Source organism: Procambarus clarkii, chromosome 15 (genome assembly GCF_040958095.1).
Source record: "Procambarus clarkii isolate CNS0578487 chromosome 15, FALCON_Pclarkii_2.0, whole genome shotgun sequence".
Taxonomy (NCBI): domain Eukaryota; kingdom Metazoa; phylum Arthropoda; class Malacostraca; order Decapoda; family Cambaridae; genus Procambarus; species Procambarus clarkii.
In genome coordinates, this window is record NC_091164.1 from 10485047 (window position 1) to 10498054 (window position 13008).

At 41.5% G+C, this 13008-nt stretch overlaps 1 protein-coding gene across 1 annotated transcript in view; it reads right to left on the minus strand.

Moving 5' to 3' along the window:
- Positions 1-13008, minus strand: part of LOC123761441 (band 4.1-like protein 4) — an 817171-nt gene that overhangs the window by 798476 nt on the left and 5687 nt on the right. The window lies entirely within an intron of this gene.

The window sequence follows — 13008 nt, forward strand, 5'->3', positions numbered from 1 at the left end:
TCCCTAGCCTCCGACCGTCACTAGAGAAGGGAGCACTAGCCACCCACACTCGCCCACACGTCTGCCCGCCCACACACCACTAGTCCGTCATCACCCACACGTCTGCCCGCCCACACACACACTATTAACCCGTCAGCGCCCACACGTCTGCCCGCCCACACACCACTAACCTGTCAGCGCCCACACACCACTAACCCGTCAGCGCCCACACGTCTGCCCGCCCACACACCACTAACCCGTCAGCGCCCACACGTCTGCCCGCCCACACACCACTAACCTGTCAGCGCCCACACGTCTGCCCGCCCACACACCACTAACCCGTCAGCGCCCACACGTCTGCCCGCCCACACACCACTAACCCGTCAGTGCCCACACGACTACCCGCCCACACACCACTAACCCGTCAGCGCCCACACATCTGCCCGCTCACACACCACTAACCCGTCAGCGCCCACACGTCTGCCCGCCCACACACCACTAACCCGTCAGCGCCCACACACCATCAACCCACCAACAACACCCACACTCGCGCCGTCACAACAACGCCTCAACCAACGTATAATCATGCCTACCTACGCGAGCCGCGACCCACGCATGTGCCGACAGGACAATTTATTTGCAATTTTTTTTTCACCCCAAGAAGCAAGATATTCCGCCTGATGGGTACACACCAGCTACTGTTTGTTCTCGTTATCCCAGAACAACCTGCTGTGTTCACTCGACAAGTGTGCCACATAACTAGTTAACCTATCACAAAGTTTAGAACAACGCCGTTGTGGAAAATAGCCAAATGCTGCCCGCCAATATTCAAATGAAAATCTTCAAATGTTGACCAAACCACACACAAGAAAGTGAAGGGACGACGACGTTTCGGTCCGTCTGGACCCTTCACAATCAACTTGAGAATGGTCCAGGACGGACCGAAACGTCGTCGTCCCTTCACTTTCTAGTGTGTGATTTGGTCAACATATTTCAGCCACATTATTGTGACTCCTCTTCTGTAAAATCTTCAAATGCATTAAGCTTCTCCGAGTACTATGTCGAGCCTCTGATTTCGAGTGGCTTACATACCTATTTTCAAACCGGTTTTTGACTCCTTTTTTTCTTAAGAGTCTGGTGATATGTTCCCCAGGCGGGTATTAAAATATAACACAGCATATACTGTGAACTCTAAGATCAGACTTAAGGAAAAGTTTACGAGGTGGAAATTAGCACTGGTGACAGTGAGATACGGTGGCAAGGAGAGATAAATGTCTCCCACGAGGCGCCTCACCCACACGACACACGTGTCTCTCTGGTTTGCATGAGGCTTCCACACACACAATTCTTTCAACTCAAATGTTAGTATTTAACTAGTACACCGAGAACTCGCCTTAGAATAATTATCACATTACATAATGAAACACACATGCGTCTGTGCAAAGTTAGGTCACACATGCTTAAATTAGATGTATTGTACAGTGTATGTTGGAAATGAATGAAACACGTTTCTAGTCAGTTTCGAACATAGGATACAAAAAAATATGGACTATCGCCAACGTGAACCTGACTAGGATGGCCTGGGTTCTTGGTAAACCTCTTCCAGTGATCCTCGACTATTTAATATATTTGAAAACGTTATAACACTACATTTAACACGTTTCACCCCAGCTTTTGTCCTGTACACAAAACCTAGCCGGCCATTTTGGGAGTCCCAATGTCTGATGGTCAAACTCATCTGTCTAGGCCCTAGGGTATCGAGCCTTACTTGTGCAGACATTGGAGCCAGCACGTCCAACCCGTCCTCCTCCTGCCTAAGCTGCGAGTCAAATTATAACTCATTTATATTTTCATAAATATTTTACTTGTACAGTTGACAACCAAATAAGATGAATCTTTCACACGGTATAATAAATTTTATCAAATGTATATTAATATTACATAATGTTGGATTATGCATAGTTTGGTCTAGGTAAGCATAGGCAAGGTGTTTTGATTACGTTTCGCGTCATAGCCTCAAACATGGTTAAGTGAGACAACAAGTAAAATACTTAATTATCTGAACGTGTCTGAATCCTGAACCTATGTATTGTCCATAACGTGTAGGTATAACTTATAGGGTTGCATTTCCACACCGATTGAATTAAAACTAAATACCACTAACCTTGGTACTATAACGATATTTGTAATAACCTACCTAAACACACTGAATTACTACACTCCTTTCACCTACTAAAGATGAACTGTGTAAACGCTGCATTTATTGAGGGGTGTTTCTTCTGTTGTACAGGCGTTAAAATCATTAACATCAAAGACTATCGAAATTTATTTGGCAGCCTCTTAGAGTCAAAATGACTGATAAAAAGTACGACCGTTGCCCTTACTTGGAGAGGGAGGCACCCTTCACACTGGGATAAACTAGCGGTCGAAGCAGGAGAAAGGTCCAATTCATCAGTTTCCAAATTGTAGTAAATGGTAGGCAACGCCTGGTGTTTTCAAATATAAAGGAATACAGCTTATCAATATGCAAAGGCAAACAGTGCATTAGCTCTCAGTCTGTTGAGGCTTAAGGAGTCTAGGACGGTCACTACGGAGAAGCACGCGGGAAAGAGCTATGCATCCCTTTTTTTTCTAGTATATTGCATGTTGTGGAAGGTTACAACAAGCGCAGCTGGTGGTCGAATACAAGACAAACTAAGTCCTTACTGTGCTTCCTGGCGGTTAGTCATGGAGTTGATTCTTCCGTGGTGTGTGTGTGTGTGTATTCACCTAGTTGGTGAATACACACACATATGTGAATATGTTGGTGTTATATGTTGGTGAATATGTATGGTGAATACACACACATATCCCTGTGTGTGTGTGTGTGTGTGTGTGTGTGTGTGTGTGTGTGTGTGTGTGTGTGTGTGTGTGTGTGTGTGTGAGGTGATTTATGCTGAACTTTTTCTTCTTGTGGTCAGTGCAAATTGTACATCATTGTGTCCCCACCTGGACACTAGATCAAACGAGTGGCATTATCCCTAAAGCAACTTTTTATTTTAATCTTTTGTCTCTACTGTTCATCATTTCTAATTAATTATAAAACAATCCGATAAAAAGACTCCTGATAAGCACTTTAAGGAAAATACTTCGTGACATTAATAGGTTCAAAGAGATTCTTTAACCCGTTCTTTCAAAATTACACCGCGTTTGCACGCAAGGTAAACAAGCACACAAACTTAAAGCTTTTAAATAAATAACAATAATAATAACAATAATAATAATAATAATAATAATAATAATAATAATACATTTTTATTCAGAAAAAATACATACATAGTTGATTTACAAACATAATGTTGGATTTACATATAGAGCTAGTACGTACAATACCTAAAGCCACTAATACGCAAAGCGTTTCGGGCAAAACGTTGTTTTGAACAAAACGTTGTTTGAACAAAACATTTTGAACAAAACAAAACGTTTTATAAAATAGTCTTTGGAAATGAGCGTTTTTCTGTAGGAATGAAAATCAGTGTTTGTTGTTTAGGTGGGTTAGAGGTGGTTCTTAGGCATTGGCTAGATAAAAGCGCACACACTGTACATTTGCTCATTCTTATTGAAAAAAATATGACTGCATTGTCAGCACGGACGAGACGCATTTGTGGTCTTTGGAAAATATCGTTACAATTTAATGTAATGCTGCAGTGGGGTGGTGCTGCTGGTTGTATGAAGAAATAGGGTGGTGCTGCTGATTGTATGAAAAAGTGGGGTGGTGCTGCTGATTGTATGAAAAAGTGGGGTGGTGCTGCTGGTTGTATGAAGAAGTGAGGTGTTGCTGCTGGTTGTATGAAGAAGTGGGGTGGTGCTGCTGGTTGTATGAAGAAGCAGGGTGGTGCTGCTGGTTGTACGAAGAAGTGAGGTGGCGTTGCTGGTTGTATGAAGAAGTGGGGTGGTGCTGCTGGTTGTATGAAAAAGTGGGGTGGTGCTGCTGGTTGTATGAAGAAGTGAGGTGTTGCTGCTAGTTGTATGAAGAAGTGGGGTGGTGCTGCTGGTTGTATGAAGAAGCAGGGTGGTGCTGCTGGTTGTACGAAGAAGTGAGGTGGCGTTGCTGGTTGTATGAAGAAGTGGGGTGGTGCTGCTGGTTGTATGAAGAAGTGAGGTGGTGCTGCTGGTTGTATGAAGAAGTGGGGTGGTGCTGCTGGTTATATGAAGAAGTGAGGTGGTGCTGCTGGTTGTATTACTGCAGTGTGACGGTGTTGGTTGTATGAAGCAGTGGGGTATGGCTGTGTATACAATTCAGGAGTGTAGCGATACTAGCTCTACGTGATTCAGGAATAAACAGTTTAGATGGGAAAAAATATTTTGGATCTCCCTATTAATAGATTCTTTCACATCTCGCCAATTTCTTTCACCCTGTATAAGTCGGAGAATCGGCAGTAATGATGAAGTAAATAAATATAGTTAAGTAATTTGGTTAAATATAAACACCGGAGGTTTAAACATTGAAGATGTAACATTTTCGACTTGCAATCTAAATTATTCCAAACTCAAATTTGCTATCTTTATGCATCAAATTTTCATTAGTGGCAGTTTCTAGACATGGATCCAGACACACAGTGAGTGCTTTTGGAGCCCCTGATGCCACTGATGTCACCGCATAAATAAGGTTAGATGCGCTTGAAAACTACAGCACTTCTTACTCAATTCACCTGTACCATTATATTAGCACTCCTCATAAAGCCTAACGGAGCTCTGATGCTAATACAACCCAGTCGCCCTTCATTCCCGATTGCCAAACATGTGAGATGATCACAATTTATTATATTTTGGATGGCGCTTCAGATGCTCGCCGCTGCTCCCCCGTGGCGCTGGAGTTCAGCCTCTTTTAACCCCACGCGCTTGTGGTGCTCATGCCAAACACTGTTGATAAGCACTTACATACTGTAGCTACCGAGTAACGAAGTCTCTTTGTGACTGTCAAACAGTTGTACAAGTCGTGATGACCTCTTTCAACACACGGTAGCAACAACCTTAAGACAGTGCCTCTCTGCGTGTGTGTATTTTACTATGAAGTGGACCGCCAACATCCGTGATTAATTGAACTTTTATTACGTTGGGAGATTTATTAAAGTTTAACAGCTATACGCTCGGTGATTTATGAAGATCTTGTACCATCTTCCATAAATTATGCAGGCGGGGCGCGTCGAGGCCCGGCACTAAACACAGACGGGATACAAGCAGTAGCTGTGAGGTGGCAAGTGTTGCACGACACGTCAGCCTCACAAGGTTCAAATGAGGGTGTTGCATGACCTGTGAGCCTCAGAACGCACACATGACGAGAGGTTGCAAGTGTTGCATGACCTGTGAACCTCAGAACGCACACATGACGAGAGGTTGCAAGTGTTGCATGACCTGTGAACCTCAGAACGCACCCATGACGAGGTTGCAAGTGTTGCATGACCTGTGAACCTCAGAACGCACACATGACGAGGTTGCAAGTGTTGCACGACCTATGAGCCTCATGAGTGGGTGGCAAGTATTGCATGATCCGTGAACCTCAGGAGTCACACACGAGTGGGTGAGGTAGCAAGTGTTGCACAGGTGTTGCATGAACCGTGAACTTCAGAACGTCAGACAAGAGAATTTTGCTTCAACATTTTTCAATATCGACGCCGTGAAACCTTTCTGCTGAGTCATTTAATAATTAGCTCTGGACAGGTATTACAGGCATGAGAGACGTTCAATGCAGTTCTCCTGACAGGACGCACCTTTATGTGCTCGGGTATGACACATACAATCACATGACGTGATTACTTTTCCTCTTTAATACATTGTAACCTCCTGTTCACGAGAATATAACCTGATGGCAGTAAATACGTCCTATACACACACACAATAATCCAACACTTTATAAATCATTTAACACCAAAGTTTTTCCTCTTCATACTCTGATTACGATGCATTATCGTGTTTCTCTTGCGAGTTAAAATACCCAGATTACTTCAGCTTCATCAATAAAGCACCGAGAAGCTCCAGTTACTGGATCAGCCTGGATATCAATAGTATGTAGCGCTGTGATATACAAAGATAATCCTTATAGACTTATAGACCAAGTCCTTAAAACCTGAATCCTGAATCCTTATAGACCAAGGATTCGCTAGTGAAGGCACATGCGATATGAAATTCATCTACATCTAACCCATCCTCTCACATAGTACACCGCATTTTGACGCCAAAATCCCGAACAGACACACAAAGGTGCACTATAAATCATAGTGGCTCATAAACGTTCACGATTTCTAAACGTTGTCGATAGGATAGCTTCGATCGTTTTAGAACAATATTTTCTGTCCGTTGTGGCACCCTAGAGGATGGGCTGGGGATGCGACACCATCCACAGGTAAAGCACACTCGATACGCGAATTTTACAAATTAACACCTTAGATAAGACCACCAATATAAGATCCTCGGTACAAAAAACTCATAAAAATTAGGAATCCAATTTATCAATGAGTACCCTGAATACGCCGACGTTACCAACAGCCTTGAGCGGCAAATTTACAAATTAAAACACGTTGAATATGGTAACTTGACCAATTTAAACACAAATGACTCGGTACTGCACGAACGTCCGAGTACTGTACTCCCTTTATTGCAGCGTATGACTTGCTTCCCTAACTGTGAAGACAACTGCTCCAGCATACCAAATCACGAAGTTAAATTTCTCAACACGTAACCGATTCGCAAGTTCGGAATTCAACCCATCTGCTCGCTTAAAAGATCTTCGTGGTGCTAACGCGGGATTTTGCACTCTTATACACCAATCAAGGACTCCTCATTTGTTTTGTAACACGATAACTACACGGGTACTAATCATTGCTCTGCACATTACCTCCCAAAGGACATTTTTTCGCCCAATCACTTGGGCTGGACGGTAAAGCGACAGTCTCACTTCATACCGGTCGGCGTTCAATATCCGACCGTCCAAGTGGTTGAGCATCATTTCTTCCCCCCGTCCCATCCCAAATCCTTATCCTGATCCCTTTCAAGTGCTCTATAGTCGTAATGGCTTGGCGCTTTCTCCTGATAGTTCCCTTTCCCTTCATTCCCAAAGAACTTTGTTATACAAAGGCTCTCCGTGTTTTGTATGGCTACCATCACACATAAATATAACCCATCATGACACAGACATTACAACCAAATTAGTATGTAACAAAGATGAAGTTGAATTAGACCTAGGTATCCCCATCTCTGCTGTCAAAACTATATTGTTCCAAACACTCAGGTCTGATAAAAGAGAAATTACTGACTTCAAACGACCTGAAAGCACCAGTATAAAAAGCTATGATTTGTGCAGATCTGAAACATATGTTTATGGGCAGCACAAAATGGCATGAGGTACCTGGAGGTTTGCACTTTATTCACTCTCGTGTTCTTGAGGATATCCTCATCTTGCACCCAAAATTTGCCAATTTAGGCTACTGAACATATGGCCCTGTATGACAAACCATCCTGCGAGATTGGGACTTTCAGTATCAATGCTACCTTATCCACTCTTCTGTTCATGATATCCTCCTAATGCACCCAGAGTTTGCCAGTGCAGACTACTTATCACATGCCTTTGTATGACTAACCATCCTGTATGATGGGGGATTTTTAGCATCACATTGCTAGTTTTTTAACACACTGTACTTCCATTCTTATAATCTAGCGTAGCTGCAGATGTACCTAAATGTGTGGTTAAAAAAAAGACGTTCAATCCCAGACCGTCCAGTGGTTGGGCACCATTTCTTCCCCCCGTCCCATCTCAAATCCTTATCCTGATCCCTTTCAAGTGCTATATAGTCGTAATGGCTTGGCGCTTTCTCCTGACAGTTTCCTTTCCCTTCATTCCCTAAGAACTTTGTCATCCAGAGGCTCTCCTTGTTACCCAAGGGTTTTGCCGTCACTCCAAGGCTTCTAGCGTTTCCAAAAGACCAAAACACATTTTGTCTCCCAAAGGCGTTTAGTCTCAAGCGAGTTCTGTCACCCCAGAGGACCTCCAGTTTTTATAAGGTTAGCTGACCCGATTAACAACACAACTCACTGAACAAATAATAATAATAATAATAATTACAGGTTATGAACTGAAAAATGTTGCTTTAATTCTTGAGTAAACTCAACAACTATCCCAATCCCGTCACTTTACAAGTGTATCACTGATGTTCCGATGTTAACCTGAAGAACATGGCCTCTTGTCCTGGCAATGACGAAGCCTAACAGTAAAATAGTGATGCCACAATGAAAGATATCCAGTGAGAATGCAGAGATTAAATACTGGGGGGACTGTTTATGTGCATGTTTGTTTATTGTTGCTGCCAGAGACGGGTAGCGTGCTGTGCACCCCGTACTCATCCTGTGAGATGAAGTGGAAGTCTTGAAGTGGGTAGAATATATTCTACCCACTTCAAGACTTCCACAATACTACCCACAAGACTCCGTACCAATATAGATGCATCAAGAGGGAGTATGGACCAATAGGCCCTTTGCAGTTACTTCCATTCTTCCCTCTCATTTATCCAATTAATACCCAATGTTCCGTGTTCTGTCTTGTGTTGGTCAAAAGTTTGTTCACCTCATCCAAAACTGTTGCAACATATCACCTCACCCAAATGCGAATATATAAGACAAGCTGTTTAAGTGTTAGCGTAAGTAAAACTCTGTTTAGTGTTTTCAGGTTACAGTTGTGTGTGTGTGTAAACTAAAGTCTTTGAAAATTTAATAAGTTATTACGAAAAGCGTTCAAGCGTCGCGTCAGACTAGAAATAAAAATGAATTTTGGAGAATTGATTTTTCAATTACCATCGACAGTAAAAAGAAACATAAGAAATATTGAGAAAATTCGTGTTAGAATTATTAATCTTACTTTTTCGGTTATATTTAACAACATATGTTTACAATAAAGACTGCTACCGAAATATACAAATATACTAATATATATATATATATATATATATATATATATATATATATATATATATATATATATAATTTTATTTATCGATATATTTAAGCTGCGTCCTTCATGAAAAGGTAGTGTTACAACTTTCCAGAATCTCACAACTCATTTCGTTCCAGATGTAATGAGTTGTGAGTTAAGTGTAAAGTTAGCCTAAATATAATTCTAACATAGGAGATGGCTCCCATATTTAAAATCGGATTGCCTGCTATATTGCCTATAAGTTTACTAGACGCTGTACTAGGACCACCCGTGCTTCAGGTACAACTTTGAACCCCGAAGACTTTACTCTTAAGAATATAATCCTGATTACACTTTACTGTATGTTCGATTGAAATATCAAGCTACAGCACTTTCATCCTAATATCTGGCTGTACATACAAGAAAACATCCAGATATACTCAACTTGATGTTCAATTCAGTTTTAATACGGCACTAACCCAAGCTCTTTCATGATTTCACACACGTCAGTCCTCATTCACCAGACACTGCGTCCTTATATAGCTAGGTCGTGCAATATTAATCTGAAGCGTTCGCTTGAAGAATTAATTTCTAAAGCTACAGCAAACGCGCAAACGTTACTGTGAAGCAAATATTTTTGTGAAAAAGAGGTTATTATTAATAAAATATTAAAGTCTCAGTTGGGTACCTTGAGGTTATCTTGAGATGATTTCGGGGCTTTAGTGTCCCCGCGGCCCGGTCCTCGACCAGGCCTCCACCCCCAGGAAGCAGCCCGTGACAGCTGACTAACACCCAGGTACCTATTTTACTGCTAGGTAACAGGGGCATAGGGTGAAAGAAACTCTGCCCATTGTTTCTCGCCGGCACCTGGGATCGAACCCAGGACCACAGGATCACAAGTCCCGCGTGCTGTCCGCTTGGCCGACCGGCTCCTTAGAACAGGCTGAAGAACAGTCGTTTTTTTTAAGAGGTTCTGTTGTAAATTTAAGAAGAACTGAAGAACAGTCGTTTTTTTTAAGAGGTTCTGTTGTAAATTTAATTCTTTAACAAGTTTATTAACATTATCTTTAAGACAAGTTGATATTTATTCTATTTAATATTAAGAAAATAAGAAAAATTATTATTGTTATGATCATTATCATTGTCATACAATTCAGTGAATTATAAATATCGGCATTCATAACAAAACAGTTACACGTTATCGCATTACATACGGACTCAGGATATTTCCAATTAGTTCCACCATTATCAGCTTGCATGTTACAAAAAAACCAATGTAATGCTAGACAAACTGGAAGCGAATGTTTAAAAGATTATAGATTTACGAAGTGCAATTATTGCAAGAATTTTAGCGTTCATAAATCTTGGCGCACTTTAAATCAAAACAGTAACTAGGATACTCCAGCTTCTGGTAAATATATGCAAGTCAGCCAGTTCCGGGTAGTAGTAAACTTGAAGAACGATGCATTATAGAGTCTGTTGAAAGGTGTTTTTATACCCCCGCACTTGTCAGTAGTCCCTGTTCTTTAATGTAAATATGTCTATGTTTGAGTTTGTGTTCTTTAATGTAAATATGTCTGTTTATGTTTGAGTTTGAATTGTATTTATGCCTGGGACCAGGTAACTGAACCAGTTAAGTCATTCAGCAATTTCCGTGTCTAGGTTTGCGTGTGGATGTGTAATCTGTTTCCGTTGTGAAAACAAGGGATATATCACGTGGTAACCGTAAGACCTGCTTCTCCGTCCTTATTAAATGGAGCATACGCCAGTACGCGGGTGGTAGGTAAGGACTGTGTCTGCTGATAACAAGTTGCTACAGCCTGCAAGGGAGGAAATCCGAAGAATTCAATTTTACGAGTTTAAACTTTTGAATTGTCGGCATGTTCAGAGAAAAGCAATTCAGCTGTCAGACCAAATGGGTGAAGACAACACTGCACAAAGCAATGCAGAAACATGTAAGAATATTTCCAAAAATTACAGTATTGGCTATCAAGTGTGGTTTTCCAAAAGTGAATGAATCATGATTATGTACTTGGGCCTTACCTGGGGTTAAAGGTATTGCAAGGCGATGAATGGAAATGAAGCTCCTGTGTAAATTTAAAGCGCCAGTCAAGGAAACAATTCTAAGCTTCATATAAACAAGAGAAGTACATCCTACTGGCGGCAATGAGTGTCGACGAGGAACATTGGAGCACCCGAGGCACAATAATGAACAAGAGACCACCCCTTGCACGGAACATCATCCAAGCCCTCTCCTACCTTGGCTCCCTCCCTGCCAGACCCTACCCTGGCGGCGCCTTATCTGCCCTCCATCGCCCGCCCCGCCACTGAGCTCCTGGCCAATGAATGGACAACTAATTAAACGCACTCTGTGTTTGGAATGGCCAAGTAGGAGGCTTTCTCAGTCCATCGTGGAGGGCTCGGCCAGCCGCCGATGCCTCATACAGACCCATTCACCACGCCCTTAATGACTGGAGAACTATGAATATTACTTCATCCTATGATGATATTTCGTGATCACACTATGGCCAAGTTAAAGCTAAATGATATTCTGAGTAAGCTTACTAACACAAATTTAAATAGCACTAGTGTGTTAGATGGCAAAACTTGATAATGATAATTCCTTCGTACATGTTAGTTAGAATGTTCATTTCATTTATTATGCACCCCATACCCATCTTGTGGGCGGTAGTGGACAGGGTTACAGAGGCACATAATTAGTTAGAATGGTGTACGTTATTATTCCGCGATATAAAAGTTACATTTATTCCTGGTACCAGTCCTACAATATCGAACTATGTCGTAGGAAATAATTACGCTGTATAACTATTTGTTTGCCAGAGGATAGAGTTATTTTCTAGTTGCTTATGCCTCCGAAGTACAGAAAGTAGCTATTATTCTCCTCAAAATTTACTCTGACAAATTGTCACAGCTATAGATAAGGAATCTGCAGCCTTTGAGTAACCTTCAAGATATCTTCCCTAAGTTGAGACAACAGACAAAGCAAAGTTTGAGAGTAACAGCCACTTTCTATACTTTGGAGACATAAACAATTAGAAAATAACACCTACTACCAATATACAAAATTAGTGTTACATGGTGTTAAGTTAGTCTATGAAGTGCATATAAAAATGTTATGATAACTAGTATTTTTTACTCTTTTTTTATAGTTTTGTTATATATACAAGAGTTCTTATATTCTTGTACAACCACCAGCACGCATAGCGTTTAGAGCAGGTGCTTAATCCTAATTTTCCCCGGAATACGACCCGCCAAATCGTTTAACAACCAGGTACCCATTCACTGCTGGGTAAACAGAGGCTACGGTTAAGGAGTGGCACCAAGTAAATCCTCCTTCGGCCAGGATACGAACCCAGACGAAAGCGCTCGCGAAACGCCAGGCGGGCGTTACCACTTCGCCACAGGGACTGCAAACTTATTAAGCTCGGAGAAGGGAGGGAATTATCAGGGGAAAGTCAATACGACCGTATAGCACTTGGAAGAGATCAGGATAAGAATTTGGGATGGGACGGGGAAAAGGAATGGTGCTCAACCACTTGGACGGTCGGGGATTGAACGCCGACCTGCCTGCATCAAGCGGAACCGTCGCTCTACCTTCCAACCTTAGGGGTTGGATGGTAGAGCGGAGTTGCTGTTCTCAAAGTGATCGGAGAGAGAGTAGTCTATGTTGTATAGGTTTGTAACTTAATACAAATTAAAACGCATCTTGCTAATTGCTGACGAGTTTGCATACAGCGCAACAAACTTCGAAAGTTATATATTATTAAAATAAACGTAGAGGTCTTTAGATCTGACGAAACTGCCACAAAAGATAAAACTTTATAAATTACAACGCTTGACAATTTTGAACTAGCCTAAAACAAATAAAAAAACTGTGAAATTAATAATTAGTTTTATACTAATAACCATATATTGTTAAACTAACATTATCAAGCTATTTGACAGCAGAGAGCACAGCCTGGCTTTTTACCTAGGCTAATTTTGAATTTAATTTTTTAATTATCAGGGGGAAAGCGCCAAGCCATTACGACTTTTATAGCACTTGAAAGGGGTCAGGATAAGGATTT